This window comes from Enhydra lutris, unplaced genomic scaffold (assembly GCF_002288905.1).
Source record: "Enhydra lutris kenyoni isolate GAN:26980312 unplaced genomic scaffold, ASM228890v2 scaffoldscaffold62, whole genome shotgun sequence".
Taxonomy (NCBI): domain Eukaryota; kingdom Metazoa; phylum Chordata; class Mammalia; order Carnivora; family Mustelidae; genus Enhydra; species Enhydra lutris.
In genome coordinates, this window is record NW_019154146.1 from 6,932,896 (window position 1) to 6,953,536 (window position 20,641).

The window sequence follows — 20,641 nt, forward strand, 5'->3', positions numbered from 1 at the left end:
ATATATATATATATATATATATATATATATATATATATATAATGATTGCAATGTAAGTAAATATGCTTCACTATTGAGAATTGTGATTTGAAACCATGTGATTCCTTGATTCAATAGTCAGGCTTTAAGTTTAGTTCATCTCAGTACTTACTTGTGATACTTATTTGTAATACTAGTTTTAATGTTGATCAAAGCTGAAAAATATACCTCAAAATTATTTGACATTTCCAAATGGAAGAAGCTAATTGCATTGTTGACTTTGTAAATTCTGACACTTGTTTTTCAATCGCATCTGCCAATAATGCAATGTTTTTAATTAAGATTTACATAATATATGTGTCAACATATTGTTAAGGAAAACTCACAGGAGGGCGTTGTGCTTTTATATTTTTAACAAAAGCATTTAAAAGTTAGTGTAACATTTACTTGTAGATCGAAAGATTCTGTTTTTAATGTTTTTCATGTGGTAGTTTTGTACTGATAAACTCTCTTTTTCCCAAAACCATATAGCGTGGAAACATTTCTAAATATCCATCTTCATATCTTCTCACACTCAAGACACTTTTAAAAATCAGTTTATTTCTCACTTATTTTTAAATTTTAAACCTTTTGAATTCTAAGAAATTTCAAGTATACGAAGTAAAAAAAAAAAAAAAATAGTGCAATGACTCCCCTTGTACACATTAGCCAGGCTTTCTAGTATAACAGGTTGTTCCAGGCTTTCCTTGTATTTCTTGCTAGCTTTTATTTTTTTCTTTGGAATCCTTTTAAATACTTTTTGTGACTGTACCTCCTTCATTGCTGGTTATTTAAATCCTTCATAGAACCTTGCTTTATTTTTTTAGAGTGCCACTTACTACCAAGAGCTTATCTTTCCTGACATCTGTTTCTTTTCATGTTTAACAATAAGAAGAAGAAAGCTGCATATTTGTGTATTTGGTTATTAAAAGACAACGTATCTCGAATAGAGTAGCCCATTGTTGTCTGCAGTTCTAGTGATTGAAGTCATCAAAAATATTTAAAGATACTTAAAATTGTTAATCTGTTGATCAAGAAGTATTTATAAAAACTAGTACATAGGCCTGTACTGCTCTCCACACATTAGCAATGTTGACTGTCACCCTACATTAAGGAAACACTGTGGGGCGAGTGTCCTGGGGGGTGTGATTTAAAACTCAGTGCACAGACACAGGTGCCATGCTCCATCCCCGTCATGGTGACCTGAGTGAATTGGCCTGACCACCACTGGGGTCACACACTCCAGGATGAGCTAAACAATGACAATCATCTTGATGTGTATGTTTGTATCTTTGTGTGTGTGTGTCTGTGTGTCTGTTTGCAGTATGTAGAAACAAAAAAATGACATATTTTCAGGGAAAGGTTTTCTAGTCTTTGGAATTTAATAAACTTTGGAAATCAGAAAGAAGGAACGTAGCAAATAACCACAAGCTGAGAGGAGTTAAAAACAACCTACTGACTTTCAACTGTGTAGTAAACTTTGTACATGGTCTAATTAATTTTGATACTTGTTTCTTTAAATCTTCAACAGTGTTTTTTTTTCCTTTTTTTTCAACAGTGTTTTAATATGTATCTTCAAAGGTGCTTATAACAAAATACAATTCAGCTTATCACAATATTGTCATCTGTTATTTAGCCTTTTTTTAACTGTGGCTCAAATTAGAAGTATTCCTCATAGTATGTGAAAAGAGGCTTTCAGATGTTATTATAGAATTTTTTTTTTTTATTTTGTAAAAACCAAACTGGATTATCCTGAATTCTTTCTCACCAGAGACTCTCTAAGAGTCTGTGTTTTAAGACTCTCACTGCCCCCTCAAGACACTCCCAGTTCATGACATGATGTATCCAGTATGCACACCAGGGTATGGTAAGTTCTGATATCAGCCTGTACGTTAAGCCTTCATGAAGGCTAATTTTTTCATATTTTATATAAAATCTATATAAGCCCTACTATTTCCTCCCCATAAACCGATGAATAATTTTGCCCACATCCTGGGGTATACACAGAGAGTCAGAGAAGTCAAGTTCAAATCCTGGCTCTGAGACTCACCCCCTGTGTAATGTAGGGCAAGTTACTTATCCTTCGTAGGTCTTGGTTTTGCTTTAAGGTAAAAGGGAGACGCTACAATTGCACCTACTTTGTACATCGTTCTGTGGGTGAATTAAAATAATGCCATATAAAGTGACTCTGTGTTAAATAATGAAGACAGTGAGCGCATAACAAAGATTGGTTTTTGTTATTTGGATTGTCCTGTAAGCATGCATTCCTACAGACAATATATGCAATTTATTTGTGCATATATGTGTATATCCATGGAGGAACGTATGATGAGACATTCTTTAACGATAGGTTGATGTTTCCTGTGATTCAGTACATAAATCAACCATTAACCAAGCATTATTCACCTATCCATCTGGTTTGTTGTTGTTGTTGTCGTTGTTTTGCTTTGCTTTACTTTGATTCATAGAGCATAGAACAAGACACATAAAATAAAATAAAATAAAATAAAACAGAAATAAAATAAAATAAAATAAAACAGAAATAGAAAATCAAGGCTTTTTAAACTGTAGATAAGAACAGCAGACTATCAGGAACAGATGACTGAACTCATACTGTTTCCATGGCACAGCCCTCTTTCTTGGTGGGGTTAATTAAAGTGTTATATCAATGGGAAAAGTTATATCAATGTCTATAAATCTTATAAATAAAACAATAAATCATAAATAGAATTTAATACTATGTATAAAAAGCAAAAATACTGGCTAATTCCATAATAGAACGAAAACCGTATTGCAAGGGTCAGCTTGTAATTACTCCAGCAAGGCTCAAATTCTACGCCAGATCCATTCAACAAGAAGTGTGTTGCTGGTCACATTGATCATGGTTTGGTAGAACATTTCCTTGATGGCTCTTGCCTGACCTCAGTAGTCTTCTGTAGAAAGCCTGGATCTCAAAGGCCCCAGTATTATCTTTATCTTTGGTTTTTGGGGGATTTGCAGTGTTTTGGAAGCTTAGCTTGTGTGTATGTGTGTGTGTGTGTGTGTTCTTTTATTGTCAGTTGGTTTAGCCTGACTGGATATTGTTGATTTCTCTGAAGAGTTGTCCATTTATCTTACCACCATGGCAGTTTAAAATGTCTAGCCAAATGGTTTCAGACCCTCATGGTGGCTACTAGCCATTTTTGGATTACAGTTTTTCCAAGAAAATCAATGCAAGATTTATTTAGATAATCAAGGGACATGGTATTCCTAAGGCCACCATTTCCTCTTAAAGATAGAGTTCATTTCTAACCCTAAGAGATGGTTCTTCTGGCCCTGGAATCCAGAGCTTGACTTTTCTGGCCTCAGGGGTCTGCATGAAACTATAAATAGGACAGATTGATTGATAAAAATACATATTTGAATTTGCTTGATGACTCTGTTCCTGCTTTGGGACCGGCCAAAGGACTTTTTGATGCTCACCAACTAGAATGATCCTCCTGTAGAATGGCATGGGTACTTTTCAGATCTAACAGGAAACAGGTGTCCATAGTTCATGCATAGCGCTGTTCAAGATACTCTCCCACCCCGGGAGTTCAAAGCAGCTGTGTAACCCTACCTTCCATCAGCCCATACAAGACAGCCTCTCCCCCAAATCCATCACTTACTGACTGCAGAGCCTGGGAAACAAACCATTCCCTAATGTTTAAATGGTGACATGATGAGGGAAAAAATGACATCACTTTTCTGGGACTACAAACTTTACATGAAAGAATAGAAGCTCTAAGAAGAATTAGCAAACTATTTTTCGAACTACCCTGGCCCTGTCCATTAAAAAAAAAAAAAAAAAAAAAAAAGCTGGATAGAGCATTTATTTCCATTGCTAAATGACCCACATACCCAATGTCTTGCTAAATGGTGTCTATGCAAATTCACCATTTCTATATAAATGTCTAATACCTCTCACCACCAAATCATAAATGTTCTTCTTTTCCATAATCTAGTCTTTCAAGCCTCTTTCAAGATCATTAAACTAAACCCCTTCCAAGCTCAATTTCAGATATATACATTGTTCAAGATATGGATGGCCAACAACGAACCATCCTTTTTCATTGTCATAGTTAGAATGATGAACAATTAAAACTGGTTTAAAACCCTTTTAGGTACCTAATTCCTTTGTGTGAGCCTCTCATTTGGCCAGAAATTTTGTCATGCTTTGTAAGACTGGGATGCCAAATTGTATTGCCCTGGGAGTAAAAAGTAATGACTAGAACTGTTACCAGGTACTTACTGTGTGTACAGTACCTCTCTGAGTGCTTTCATATATACATCTATTCATTCCCCCAAAGGCCCCCTGGAATGGGTGTTGCCATTTTTCTAGTTTTATAGATGAAGCACTTGAGGCTCACAGGGCTAATTAATGTACAGATAATAGTGCAGTTAGCAAATCACAGAGCTGGTGTTCAGTGCCAACTAGTTGTGGCTCTAGGATGTATCTTCTTAATCGCCATATGAATAGAGAAGCCTGTAAACCACAGTTAAAGTACTAGACCTTTGAAAGTTCTGTGGAAAAGAATGTCAAACAAGTATCTAATTGTCTAGCACTTTTTCCATAGTTAAATCAACAGTGAACTTGAACTGTTCTAATTTCACAGAGGAAGAAGTAAAGCCTTAATCCAACTAAGTGCCCAGGACCGAGAAGAATAGAGCCGAGGTTTCCATCCAGCGGTGGTTGACTCCAAGGCTCTACATTCTCTCCACTCTCCCACCTGCTCCTCTCTGGGCAGTGGTTCTCAACCCTAGATGTACATTCCAGTAACATGAAATGCCTCAGGCCAATTAGAAGAACCTCGGGGATAGCTCCCAGTATTTGTTTGAGGCCGGGGCTTAAGAGTCTGTGACTACTGTGGGGGTGAGCATTCTACAAGCAATAAAGTATTTTCAGTGGCATACCATAACATTAATAAATAAAAATTACTCCCTCTGCCCTTGCCCATTTTGTCCATGCATGATCTGATTTGCTAGCCAGCATAGGTTTTTCAATAAACATCGATGGAGTTGAAAATAAGATCAGCAGACACAGCCCAAATGACCTATTTCCAGAGCCTCTGCGAAGCTCTTGCATAAAGCTCCAGGCTTTGGGAGAAACTTTGTAATTATTTTGAAATGTTTGCTGTCTTTTTTCTCTACTTGCTACTATGAGGATTCGATCTAGAAATTATTTTGAAATGCCAAAGCACTGTTTGCTTCTGCTCTGAAGACTGAGTGTCACTCACACAAATTTGATGGAGCTTTATTAATTTAGGTCGATTTATTTTGGAGTGTGCTCTAGAATTAAATGAAAACTGGAGAACATATTTACCCCTGGTCCATTAGGAGCCCTGACAACACAGATTTCCTGTAGCCTTGGGGTGTCTGAGGGAATAGTTCCTCATTTCTCTGTGACATGCCACTGCCAGGGCCGGTGCATCCCTCCCTCTGTCCTCAGTGGTTTGCATTTCTGTTTTGTTTTGTTTTGTTTACTCTTCTCTCCCAAGCTCACATTTTCTAAAATTCCAATTTCCGTTTAACTCAGAATGACATTTCCTTTCTTCCTAATATGTCCAGTCACCAGTGGCCGTCCATTAGGGTCGTTTGCATCTTTGTGGGCAACATAAAGCACAAGGCAGATAGTCCTGGGCTGTTGGAGATACAGAGCCCTTCTTGGTGCCTCCACAGTCAAGAAGACTGGTTTCTGGACAGCTGGTCAGGGAGCTAAACGTAAAACCTGAAATAATTGCTTTTGGCTTTTTGAGCATTAACTCTCCCAAATACACACAAATAATCAAATCACCATAATTTCTAAAAACCACACTGAAAAGAACACTACATCAAAAACTAATGAAGTACTGAATGGCGACTAATGTAACGTAATAAAAATAAATAACCCAAAAAATAAATTAAAAGATGGGTCACCAGGGGCACCTGGGTGGCTCAGTCGGTTAAGCGTCTGCCTTCACTCAGGGCACGATCCCAGGGTTCTGGGACTGAGCCCAGATTCTGGCTCCCTGCTCTGCGGGAAGCCTGCTTCTCCCTCTCCCACTCCCTCTGCTGTGTTCCCTCTCTTGCTGTCTCTGTCTGTCAAATAAATAAATAAAATCTTTAAAAAAAAAAAAAAAAAGATGGGTTACCAAAGAAGATATGCCCCAAATCAATACACACAAAAAGTTTAACATAATTAGTTACTAAACAATTGCTAATTTAAAGCATAAAATACAATGTGGGAAGGACACACACTCAAAACAGGTAGGGATGTAAAATCATATATTTCTAAAAAGCAATTTGGCAACATATAGTATGAGCTGAAAAATAGCAATAAGCTCCATAGAAACCTATTTACACACACATTCTCTGTATGTCTGACTCTGAAATATACCGTGGAGATGCCAGCGCCAGGTTTAGGAAGCTGACGAGTTTGGAGTCCATACCTCATCTTCTTTCTGCCTCAAAATTAACTGAAATTAAATCAAATTTGCTAATTTCCAGAGATTAATGCTAAACTTCTTTTTAGTTTCTTTTGGAGGGGGTGCATGATTTAGCAACTCTGACAGTTTTCCTTTGATTTGAATGTACTAAAGTCAGGATCACAGTATAACTTTCTTAAAAGCGACACCGAAGTCACAGAATCAAGGTTTATATCCACTCATGTCCTGATCCAGTGTGGGTTGCCTGGGGAGACCCCTGCCCCATGGCATCATTCTGGGACTCAGAGTCTGACTTTTGCCACCTGGTGCTTCTGTCACCCCCAGGGGCCTCTGAATCCTGCTGATCATCTGCCTCTAGGCCAGCTGGCAAAGGCAGAGAGGGTGTGAGCATCATGATGAAGTCTGTAGAGACCAGGTCTGGAGATGGAGTTCATCGTCTCTTCCCAGATTCTTTATACCAGAACTTGGTCACACAGCCCTACCTGGCCACATGGGGTATGTGTGTGTGTGTGTGTGCGTGCGTGTGTGCGTGCGTGTGTGTGTGTGTGCGCGTGAATGCGCACATGTAGGGGAATGGGGGAATAGGGTCTGGCTGAGTGCCCAGAAGGAAAAGCAAATAGGACTGCAAACACATAGCGGTCTCTAATGCTGGTGGAGAGGATGGTGAAACACACAGTTACTGAATGATTTTTTTCTTCCACTTTCCTCTCCCCTCCTGCAGCAGGAACAACACTCAGTCAAGGTAGCTTTATCGTAAGGAGTGCCTGGTCTATGGACAAGGACCAGAGAAAGAGCTATAGACAGAATTGGTGGTGTTCAGGAGCTCATTCTAGCTAGATCAGCAAGCACTGTCTTCACGGTCATCCGTTTGACCTTGGAAATGCCTGCTTCAGCGAGGACAGTAGACTTCTGCCATTGTTTGGTGTGTGTGTGTCTTTAGGGTTGTACGGTTGAAGGGATTCTATGCACTGACTGGAAATAGCCCCAGCAGGATCGCTCCCTTTATCTTTAGGAGGAAGCCCATGTCCAAGGAAACTATGTCCTTGGTTCCTACTTGGCTTGGGTTTTTACTTTCCAAGCTGCCTTTCATCTTCTCTTGCATCTCATTAAGTGGTTAAAAATAAAATAACATTTTAGAAAAACAGAAGTAAGGTGGGAATGCTTTCCATAGACAGCAGAGAAAGCAAAAATAATTTCTTTCTACCTACTTCCACCTTGCACTGTTAAGAAGAACATTCTACCTTTGTTTTATAGGGGTAAAAGCAAACTATTTTTAAGTATAAATTTATTACTTATCCAAAGAGTTCTAGAAAAATGCCTCTAAGTGCTTAAGAGAGTGACAAGGGTTGTTCAAAACAGCTGTCGCTAGGCTTTCTTCTTCTTTTTATTAAAATGTATAGATCCCGATTCCTCTGCCTGGCCTTGTTGGCAGTTGGCACAACTTCTGAGTCTGTGCGCTTGGTTTTATCAGTCCGGAGAGTGCTCTTCTGAGGCTCCAAGGAGTATAACCATATCAATAGAATATTAATTGGCTTTTAAGTATATCATTTTAAATGGCTTGATGTGTTCTTAAATTTATCATGAGACATGCATACGCAACAGTGTTTACCCACATTTATACTGTCATGGATTTGTACAGTTGTAGGGAACCTCTGGGACCACCTCCCAGATCAGCAAACTAGCACCCGGCATCCTAGAAGCCTTCAGCTGTCCTTCCCTGTCACAGCCTCCTCTCTCCTGCCTAGATGCACCTATTACCTTGACTTCTGTAATACTCATTCCCTTACTTTTCCTCATAGCATCACCCCCTATGGACACACATCCCTAATAATGACAGATAATTGCCCACTTTTAACTTTCAAGTGGATGCTTGAAAGGTTTTGCCAAATTTCCTTCACAAGAAGCATCTAAATTCCACTTAAACCCCCAATCAGAAAACCCTGACTGTATGTGCAAAGTGTTCCACTATTCAGGATTTCCATTCTTCTCTTTGTCATATATATACATATATATATGTATATATGTGTGTGTGTGTATATATATATATATATATTTTTTTTTACTAACCATACTAGATAGTGGGTGTGTTTATATTTCTCTTCCTCATCTCTGTTGCTATCTGCTGTGAGAAGTTTTATTCCCTTTTTCACCAGATAAATTGCGAGTTTGCAATCAGAGGTATAAAAGTAAATAATAACAGGGACCCTGGAGAGTTACTTGGGCGAGTAAGATCAATTTTATTGCAGTTTGGTGAGAATAAGAGTCTTCTATCCATACTGTGAATTTTAAACAGCACAGCTCGCTGTGTTCAGGGTTCTCCTCCATTTGTCGGTAATTCTGTGTGCCCTGTCAACAGCCCGGCATGACAGTTCTCGGAGGCCACGCCTCAGCTGTCCCAAGGTTTATATAGGAGCATTTCAGTTGCTGAGAACCATCGAGAAAGCTGGTGAGAGCTGCCAGAGAGGCTCGCAGCACCGTCTAGTGTTACAGATGCAGGGACCAAACCCTCCGGGTGCTCTCTAGTGTCTTAGGAAATGAGGAGGGTGCTGGCTGGTCAAGAGCTGCAGATTTCTGGAGTGAGCCACAACTTCATTCTGAAGAAATCAGGGCCATTGGTGGCCTCTCACTCAGGAAATCCTAAGTCTAGTTGAGACAGAAATTTCTTTGGATGTTAAGTCCACGATTCCTCATTGAGACAGCTGTTGCTTTCCTCCGTGACTTGCCCCCTCTGCATCATCACCCACAGTGCTAGCCTCAGTGCCCCCCAGTGCTGTGCTCAGTTCTGTATGTTACTTTGGTCACACATGTGTGTGCACATGCACACACAGACACACACGCACGTGTGTACATGCACGCACACACACGCAGAATCTATGATAAAACTTTGTTCTTCCTTACTGTGTGATGTCTTGTATTAGTGAAACTTCATGCATCGAAATTGCTGTGAGCTGGTGACCTCCAACTATCTTTGAAATAATTAATAATGTGCTTAGAGGGGTTGATTTACATATTCATGAGAGTTTATATCATTTGGCTCCTGAGCAGGACAGTGAAACAACTTAGTGTTTTAGATGCATGCCTATTTAGCAAGAGGGGGAGTGGTTTAATATTCTAATGTCAAGATGGAAATAAATATATAATATCTGAACCAAGCAATTATGTCACATATTTCCAGTAAAATCTGAATGTCTTCCAGAGCATCTTATATATCCTACTACCTCAGAGTGTGAAAAATTAATATCTCTTTTTAAGATTTTATTTATTTATTGGAGAGAGGGGCGAGGGGAGGGCAGGCAGAAGGAGAGGCAGACAGAGCATTTTAAGCAGGCTTCACACCCAGCGTGGAGCCTGAGATCATGACTTGAGCTGAAATCAAGAGTCAGACTCTTAACCGACTGAGCCACCCAGGTGCTGGGGCAAATTAGCATTTCTTATGTTGTCTGCTTTTCAAGCCTTTACTAGAAAACTTTTATCTTGGAACTGTGTGTTTATAGAAGGAAACTAGGAAAAGCAGTGGAAAGGAGTGGGGAATAAGAACGTGTTCCAGGAACATTATTACATTGTCTGACCTCCCCTCCCACTGCTGAGAAGCGCTTTTTCTTGTGGCTCACAAGTAACAGTGCTTTGAGTTGGCTACTGTACAGGTTTGCTAGGGCTGACGTAAAAAATAAAAAGGGGAGGGGGGCAACTCAGCAGCTTAAGTAACAGAAACTTACTCTCTGGCAGTTCTGGAAGCTGCCAGAGTTTTGGTTTCCTCTGTGACTGGCGAATGGCAGCCCTCGTGCTGCCACATGGTCGTCTTATGGGAGCGTGTGCAGCCCTGGTGTCTCTCCCTGTGTTGTAATTTCCTCTTCCTGTGAGAACATTACTCAGATGAGTCTAGAGCCCACCCTCATGGCTGCACCATAAGTAAGTTACCTGTTGAAGACCCTTTTCCAAATACTGTCACATTCTGAGGGACGAGGCTTTCAACATGAAAGTCTGAGAAACATAGTCCATTACATTCCCCTCTAGATTCTGAGATAGTTTTCAAGTGCTTGGCATCCCCAAAGTTAGAGAAGGTCTATAGAGCATGAACCCCATCTCTAAGTTCCGCTCCACAGTGGTTTAACTGCGGCATGCTCCTGAATGTGAATCTTGTCCTCCCTCCCTCCTTCTCCAGCACCCCCACTCGTACTTGGTATCGACTGGTTTCCCTCTATCAACACTTGTATACCTAAGGAATACTGGGAACTTTTTGCCAACTGTCTTATTTTAAAATCTGGGCTCAATAACAGATTGAGAGGATCCACTGAACTTTTATAGCTTTTGTCAAAGTAGACACACAGTAATCTCCTTTGAGGCGAGCATGGTCAGGAGGTCATTTGTGGCCCCGTCTCCGTCTTTGGTTTTCCCAGATGGATTGTCATGAATCAGAGCCTCTGGAAAAGGTTTTACTCGTTATTGTAGACTAAGGTACTATAACCAACAGAGCTCAAGATACAATGTCTCCCACGCAAATGTATCTTGGTTTGTGCCTAGGGTGGGCGCGGTGTTCAGGTGGGTGAGTGGTTTTCTTCAAAGTGGTGCTTCCATCCCTTAGCTCTGCTACCGCATTGGGGTTCATCATTCTCTTCATGGTCACACTGATGCCCACACCCAGGGTCCAGCTGGCAGAGGGGAAGGAAATAGTAAATGAAGACGGGCATCTTTCTTATAAGCCCCTGCCTGGGTATGGCACACATCTCTTCATTCCGCTGTCTAGGACACAGACTTTCAGCTTTATGTGCTACAAGAGAACTCGAGAACTGAAATCTGGATAAATGCCTAGGGACAGAGAGAATTTAGGTAGACACTTGGCAGTCTCTGTCACAAAGGGCTTCCTTTGGAGAGTTGGTCATTCAGCTTCTGAGTGGTAGACTCAGTTGCACATCCATGATTCGGGAATCACGGGCCGGATTCTGACGTTGGTGTCAGATGGTATGTGTCCAATTCCAGATTTTCTTACCAGATATTGAGCTATTTTCTCATTTAAAATGAAAATAAGTCTGAACCCAGGGAGAAGTAAATGAGATTGTATGTAAAAACGATTGGCCACAGTTCCTGATACACAATAGGTATTCTGTATGTGGTAACTTCCCAGGCACCACCAATCCGGGGCCCTAACTTCAGAATATTTTCCGGATCTTTAAAATTCTAACAGGAAACCCGAAGCTGAACCTTAGATTTAATTAAGGTTTCAAGGCTAAAAAGCAAAAATAAAACATTCTTTTTTGACATTTTCTACATTAGCACATTAACAAATAACAGAAATAATTCCTGTGAGTCAGGAATTAACATTATAGAAAGTATAAAATGTTACATAAATATAATCCTGTAAAAATATACTTAAAATTTCTTGATAGGCGTTCTTATTAAAATTCCTACATTATATTCACTCTGTATAACCAGATTTTCCAAATGTCTTTTATAAAGTAGATATATGTAGGAGTATAAATAGTTTCATTAATGAGGCTACTTTTATTATTTCTCTTCTTTTACCGAGAGCATCAATTTAAGCTGCCTTCACTAGGACTTTAGTATGAAGTTTAACTCCTTTCTCAAAAATTTTATAATCTGAAGAGGTCATGTAAATGTATAAAATTTACACATAGATGTAATTTAAAAACCTTTCACAAAACCGTAATTTCCTACCGTGTGAGACACACTCTGCTATTTTCAGTTTTAACCTGTTTCAGATGCATCCAAAACAGGTAAAATCCAGCCCTCTTTTAAATCAGCCCATTTTAAATCTTATCCCTTCAAAGGAATACCATACCTTCCCTTAGGAATCCACCTTAGTGTTTAGTCATTTCAAGGACTGGAAATATTCTCAAATACTATGTAATTATAATTTGTTTATAGGATTTTTAAATATAGCTCACGTCTTACTCTGGAAAAAAAAAAAAAAAAAAGCCTTAACCAAACAGACTAGATTTGAACAAAGCAGAAAAAAGCCATCCATCTATCCATTCTCTGAAACTAATAAAACGTGAATTTTTGACACAACTCAATAAGAAACACATTTCAGATGTACATTTCACTTTCAGGAATGCCATCACCAGAGACAGAAATAACGTGGAAGCTCTGGAACTATATCCCGGGATGGGGCTCCTACCCAACTCACACCTGGGTGTTGGGGTACTGTCTTCATCCATGCCACATTCAGAGAGCCCCACCTCCCCTCACTCCCATCCCGCCATTCATACATGCAGTGACCTCTAGAGAAAGATAATTGAAAATATTTTAATAGCCTAAAAAGTAGTGACTTCTAATAGTGTTCACTTCTCCATTGTACTGTGATGTATAAATTAATTATTTTTTATGTCCTTAAAGGTTCATCAAAAATGCACTAGTTAACTGTTTACAGCTTTGGCTGTGATGGTTTTTGCCATTTTGATTCTTATAAGGGAAATGGTCACAGTTTGTTTGCAATTCACTCTCCGGGGCCTACAATAAGTGGCATTCATAAGTTAACTTATGTTTGTTTTTCTAGAACACTAGATGGCTGTTGTAGAGATAGTGTTGAGCTAGAAGTTGTGAGGCTTGTCCTGACTCTACCACTAACCAAACACCTAGCTAATTTGGTCAAATCACTTCATAGCTTCTGGATACTGGGCAAGCCTCTTGCATATGTTACCTTTTTTAAGCTTCAAAATGAGTCTGTGTGGTCAATATTAATAACACCAGCTTGCAAGGGAGAAAGCTAAGGCTCTTAGAAGCTAAAGTGAAATGTGGGTCCGCCTGACTCCAAAACTAATTTTTCCTGTTCACTTTTTATTCATGAAATTAATTTCATGTCCAGAACCTCATCTGCCTCAAAAAACGCTATGGTCCTTGACTGTTGGCCCCTGAACCAAGAGTTGCTAATTATTTCCATGAACTTTAACAGACTCAGAATCAATCAATCAATCAATCAATCAATCAATCACAGAAACCACAGTGAAGCGAGCACATACCAGCTAATGGATATGCAAGGTACACTAACATCACAGGCTCTGTGGGGTGTCTTTAGATCAGTGGTTTTCAAACTGTGTTGCCATGGGAGGCGTTGTCCATATGGCATATTGAGGCTTATTTTATGTAGAAGGAAATACGTGGACAGTGATGTAGTCACAGGTTGTGCCTGTTACATTAACTGAGGGTCCTATTTCAGTATTTACCAGGCAAAATGAAGGGTCTGTTTGGACTTCAAGTCATAGCAGAGACTGTTTAAAATGGTTTAGTTTTCTTTATATGCATAATTTTGAAGAATAAAATGAAAGAACTGCATGTTTTCTAATGTGAATTAAAATTACATAATTAAAAATGGCGAAGACCAAACTTTGATTGCCCTATATCATTGACATAGAGGGAAACCCTGAGGTTGTTACGATTGAAGTACTGTGTTATGGAGTCTTGTTAGTAGGACCCAAAAGTAAAAGATTTAGGGCATTTCCAACTCCAAAACCACTCAAACCATTTTTTTCCTTTGGATTTCTGTCTCTGTATTTTAATGTGAACTCATTTCAGTTAGAGACTGTTTACTTTCTGTTACTCACTTTAGTTAAATCTGGTCTTGGTGAGCTTTTATTGTTCACACATAACTAGGCAAGTAGTAAAAGATGTTGGTTCAGTGGGAGTAAGATCTCTCGCTGGATGAAATACTACCCCCATCATCAGAATTTATTTACCTAATAGACCACTTTAGAAGGTACCGTTTCCAAAACTGGGTATTATTCTAGGCTGTGCACAGCTGCCTCATATCAATAGAAGGGGTAATTACCTATAAAGTAGCCGAAACTGTACGCACATGTGCAGTGTAGCACACTGCATATAAATCAACAACGGCTAAATTCAAACTTTATTTTCCAACGCAAACCTCTAGGCTACGATTTTACCATTCTTCTTTCTGATCCAAAAATAACAATAAATCAAGGTAGGAAAACAGCTGTAAAGTTGATAATGAGATTTGCAGCCATCTAAGATACAATCGAAGCCATGAAGAAGTTTAAAAGTCCTGTTACTCATTTTCCACTGTGCCTAAAATCCAGGACACCCCCCCACACACTCCGTTCCGGGAAAAGGAAGCCCACCTTGTCGTTTCAAGAAGGCGGCTGGCACAGGAAGCTGTTTTTCATAGCTACACCCTAGGTCCTAAGATGTGTCTGGGGGAGTTAGAGGATCACTGACAATTTTGGAAGCTTTTTGGGGAATGATAACTGCTGGCAGGAATATTCTGTTTACCAGAGAGACGGAAATGAGATTCAGGTAAATAATAAGCATTTCAGAAAATTACCCAATCACATATTTAACCACTCTAAGACATTCTCCCGGGAAAATAGCATGCATTTTACAAAATTGCTTATAATTGTGAATTGTGTTTTTGTGAAGGAACCCAGTGAGGTGGTGGGAGGCACATTTGTCACAGCTTAGCAATGGAGTCTTTTTTTAAAAGGACTTTGAATGTGAGAGAAACATTTGCAGTTGCTTTTCAGATGCCAATAAAGTGCGTGTTTCAGAATGTTGGACATAATATTCTAGAACAGACTACAGAGTTATGCCCCGGGGGGGCTGAATTCAAAGTACCTTGAATTGAGAACATTTAGCTATTATTTTAGGAATACATTTTCTTTATGAAACTCTAACTACATTGTAAGGAGATATATTTCTATTTTAAATATTAATTATTCATATTACACAAAATACCCTATTAAGCTTACTGTTTTTATTTCATGTAGAAATGGATAGTTTAATTACTGTAAATCTTCAAGAAATTATCCAAATAGTTTAAAATATTTCCCCTTAACTTGGAAATGGACTTTCATTGTCATTAAAAATTATTCTTGGTGCCATGTCGGGGAAATATGTTGAACTGCTGCCTCTTACTGATATCATTTGTATCACCTGAGTAAAAACAGACATCAGGGCTATCTGTTTTATAAAGTTTGCCCTCAGAATACCAGATAAAGCAGATCTTATTATCATGGCCATTGTAGTCGTATTTTCTACTTTCTAGGCTCTGTGTGAGTCAAAGGGAGGAACAACAGTTGACAGAAGAGATCAGCCTTGCCCCCCATGTGGAGCTCACAGTTCGCTGGGGGGTACAGACATCCATCAAACAAGCAGCTGTGTAATTCCTGATTTCGATAAGGGGTGGAAGAAATGCAGGAAGTTAGAGCAGGATAGGGAGAAGGGTCCTGACAAAGGGAACATCCCAAAATCAAACCTGGAGACAGGAGGGAGCAAAGCAGGCTTAAGGAACAGAAAGCAGACCAGAGTGGGTGGATCAGCGAGAAGAGCCCAGAAAGGTGGGCGGGGCCACAGCAGCCTGCTCCTGAGCGTGCAGTGAGTGAAGACTTTGGGCTCTTTAAAACCCCTGCCCTCAGAAGAAATAGAAACTCTCAAGTCTTTCAATAAGAGAAGTGGCAGAATCGGGTTTGTATTTAATCACTTCCACTGGAGAACGGAAGGCAATTGCAAAGGCGCAAGGAGGCAGGGGAAAGTCGGGAAGGGGTGGGTAGAGAGCACTGCAGTCCGGACTCAGTGTCAGCTTGCTTGAGTGGCCCTGGTGCCCGCGCCACTGGACCCGGAAAGAACTGGACCGACTCCAGAGTCCTGTACAAGTCCTGTGTGACTGGGGGCGGTGATGGACCTCACTGTAGGAAGAAAGGCAAGAAGGAGGTGTTGAAAGATATTGCTTAGGGTTCTACCTTCACTACAAGATGGGTGAGAATCCTAATAAAGCACGTGTGGAGAACAAAGAGAAAGTTTTAGTACTTTTATTAAGATTCATCTGTGGTGAATGACGCTGTATTTATTGGTTGCAACGTGATCTCCACATTGTAACTAGCAAATGCTCACAAAAAAGTATCACAGAATTAAAAGTAAACAGAAAATTATTTTTTATTCAATTCAGTGTGGGAAAGGTTTTGCTTTTCACTTGGTGTGGAAAAAGGCAGGCAGGGCGAATGCTAAGGAAGTGGGATTCTGTGAATCACTCCGGCTGAGTTTGCGGTAGCCTTATGCCTCTCAGATCCCAGAGAAGCACAGTACAAGAAACAAACACAGAATGTCTTCCTCTAGGTCTGCCTTTGAGGATTTTGCCCACTAGCTCCGTGTCAACTCATGGAAGAAACTTCTCTTTACACTAAGACTCTTGTGATTGATGGGAATAGCACCATAAGAGAGGAGGAGTTCATTATTAAGGGTGGGGTGTCTCCTGTTGCCCAGGGATCCGCGTGATAAAGACTCACGTCTCTGTATACCTGTACCTGTCTGCTTCCTTCCACCCTTCCTAGAAACGAGATTCCTCTGTTTCCCCAACTCCTGGAGCCACAGATAAAACTCTTGGCTCATAAATGTAAAGCTTAAAGTCACATGCCTTGGTCAAATGACTCACTTGATACAAAGATATTTGGACTTTAGACGAGGGAAAAGCATTGATTCTCCTGAATTACACATACAGTTTCGATGCCACATGAAATAGCACTGTTGGAGATCACGATGTTTCCTCTGTTTTGACCTCTGGAAAGATCAGAGCTTCAAACGTATAGCTCCAGCAACTGTAACGTTCTATGGTAATGTATTTTTGCGTGCTGTCCTAAATCTGTGTCCTTAGTAGTCTTTTGTACTCCTAAAATTAGTGTTCTCTCCCATGTCTTTGGTTAATCTTATTGTAGTTGTCTGTATTTTTCTAATATCTCAAATCCTTTCTAGAAGATGGATAAATAAAGAAATCCATTTGAAAATAGTAATAGAATTTCTAGGTGCCAAAAGGGTTGAGAACAGTCATGGTCTAGAACATAGCAGATATACAACTGAAGTATAACAGAGAACATAGTCTTCGTAGAATTTTGTTCCTTTTCTTCAGGCATTGATGTCATGGCTCCACAGTGATTGGATACCTTATCTGCATCGTGTAACTAACCTGTAGCCACTAATCATATGTGCTTATTTAAATCCAAATTTACAGCAATTAAAATGGTAGAAGATTAAAACTCAGTTTCTGATGATCATAAAATGATTTAAACATATCTAACAGCTACCACACTAGGGCAGATGGTAGAGCATTTTCATCATCACAGAAATCTCTGTCACACAGCACGACATCAGATAGTCTGAAATTTTCTCATTAATAGCTTGAAAGTAACTTGCAAATTAAAAGACACAAACCGACACCCTTTGGTTCTTTCTTAGTCCTATTTCTGGGGCTTTTGTCTTTTTTGTTTGCTTCCGTTCTAGTTTGTAGCTCTCAACATGCATGCCTCACTTAATTCATCCCCGAATTCTGTAGGAACCTCAAGGTCTTCCCACAGCTGCACACTTGCTCCCTGTGTTTACACTAATCAGGATTCCATTTTCACCCATCACATCAGTGCTCTGGCTAAGCCTCCTGTGACTTTTCATCTTGCTTCTGAAATTTAGTATCACATCCACCTCGGTGTCCTCCTTGGTAGCCTGAATTTCCCTCCTGTTAACTCAGAGCACCCTGTGGTTTTGCATGTGGATCCTCATGTACAGAAGTTCTGTTCCCCTCTGGGTCCCTGGGCCTAGATTGCCTGGCCGCGTCCCCTCTGTGACTCGTGAGACCTCATGTCCTCCACCTGACTAGACCTCCCCAGGTCCAGTGTTCTGTCTTCAAGATTCTCCTCTCCTATTCCCCTCCAGAAACCATTGCCTATGACTGCATTACCTGATCTAAATCATTCTCGGTAACTCCAGATTAAATTGTAAGCCCCTGGAACACACCCTTCAAATCTGGTCCTTTCTCTGGATTCCCCATAGCTCAGTGGCAACCTCACCAGAAAAAGCCACTTCACACATGGGCACCCGCTGAATTGCTGAGGTCATATAAACTTTGGACCAAAGTTAGTACTCTGACTTCCGGTTGTAGCTCTGCTTCTTGCTCTCTGTGTGAGCTTGGACTGCTTCCTTCCCCTTCCTTGCTCTCAGGAGATTGGGCTGCTCAGTTGCCGATGGTCCTGCCAGCCTAAAATTCTGTACTTTTATTTTTATTCTTTTAAAGATTTTATTTATTTATTTATTTGAAAGAGAGAGAGAGTGAATGAGAGGGAGAGGGAGAGAGAATCCGACACAGACTTCACACTGAGCACAGCCCAAGGTGGAACTCAGTACAACAGCCGCGAGATCATGAGCCCCAACCAAGAATCAGATGCTGAATTGACTGAGCCACCCAGGCACCCCTAAAATTCTGTATTTTTATAAAGTTAGTCTTCTAATCTGTTTTATTCTTGGGTTCCCTTATATATCGTGGTAGTACCAGCTTTCAGAAATTGCCGAATTTACATCTGATAAATCTGATTGTCACTTGGCATGTGAACATTTTGCAAAGCCTCCTGTTAACCATTGTGCTAGACTGGAACAATTCCATCCCTCCCTCCCTCCATGGATTGGGTTATTCCTGAGCTCAGTGCCAGGGCTCATAATAGAAATGCAACAGCCAGAAGACACGGTCTCCTCTTTGAAGGAGTTTCCAGTCTTATTTGGAAATAGACACACACAAAACTATGACATTAAATAATTTACTTATTATAGGCAAATACCTACTATATTTTGTTGCAACATAATAGTTTATCATGTTGTTGTTCTTAATTAAAATGGCTGTAATATCTTGTGACTAGGACATTAATTTTGAGTAATTCTCCATACCATCTATTTAAGCCATTAAATTCTCTTGGTAGAATTTGGCCTCAGTTTTAAGGGACTCTGTCCCGCTGAAATTACTGCTGAATACTAAAAGCATGACACGCAGAAAAGCACTTTGTTTTTTGTGTCAAAGAATTTGTACTGTATTGAAATACTTACTGCATCAATGAACACTTGACTCAATCATGTCCTCCGTAATGGTTTGGATACGTGTAGGTAGAGGCTGAAAACCCACAAACATTAGGAAAAATAACAGTATCTGATGATTTATGCTCTCAGAGGCCTTAAGCTTGAACTTAGCTTTTCTTTTGCATTGAATTTTGATCCTTCCAGTACTAGAACTGAAATTGAGGAAGGAAAAAAAATGAATGTTTCTCCTCTTCAAAGGTATTACTCTAGTTCGTATGTCATTTTTATTAAACTAAAAATACAAAATCCAATTCCAGGCCACATATATATGTATAGGTGGTATTTAGCTGTGCTTTGGCACCCGGGGCACTTGCGGGATTGATGTGGCTTGTGCTGACATGGTGGCATCGTTTTCAAATTCAGCTCAGCCTTCCACTGTTACCAATTAAAGTGTGAGTGACACTAACTAATTAAATCAAGAAAAGGGTATTCATAAGTGAATGATGTAAATAGAAAATAAAGTTAGCAATTGACATTATGACCACAGGATTTTTTTTTTTTTTTTGAAGAATGAGCTGTGTGTTAAAAGGGTATATTTCAAGACAAGACAAAAAGGCCATTTGATTGACAAACATGATTTGTGTTTCAATTAGCTACATTTATGCCTTGCTCACTGAAAGTACACAACATCCTTCAACAAAGCTTCTTTTTTGTTAGTGAACTATTAGCTATGTCAACTAATTGGTCACACCTGAAAAAGCTGAGCCCAGTTTTGTGGTTTGGTATATATTTTCTATACCCAGGGAACCCCAAAAACACAATATGGAAAGGCACAATATGCAGTCTGAAATGTTGGGACCACTGGCTGTGCAACCTATTTTAGAAATAAGGTTATATAAGCCAAACAACGGACAAGAATACAGGGACCTAGCAATAAGTTCAATGTGTCTGAGTCAGTGAATGGAAAAGATAACTGAAATATGATATATATTCATGGCATAAAAAGTATATAGAATAAAAGAAGTAGGGAATGGATGCTACCTAATCTGGTGGGTGATAAGGATCCGTATTGGTACTGAGCTGTCTTGGAATGGTTGGCATCTCGGAGACTACTGATGGCACATGGTCATGGTTATTAGGAGTGAAGATGAGACACAGTTGTTCCACTAGTCTCTCATTTTTAACGGTTTTTTAGTGCATTCTGAAGCATTCAGAACGTCACCTTTATATTTACTATAATGGCCAAGCTTTCCAACCAAACACATTCTAATGGAGGGTCAAAGAAGTGCTCTCAATCCTTCACAATGGAGAACATGCCAGAGGGAATTTAGCTTCGGTTACTGATGGAAGAGGCGCAGACGTGCCTTGAACTGGGACATGTCTGT

General features: G+C 39.8%; 1 protein-coding gene across 1 annotated transcript in view; it reads left to right on the top strand.

Annotated features, from left to right (window-relative positions):
- The window catches only part of LOC111158711 (parkin RBR E3 ubiquitin protein ligase), a 1,042,614-nt gene that overhangs the window by 645,869 nt on the left and 376,104 nt on the right, over positions 1-20,641 (top strand). The window lies entirely within an intron of this gene.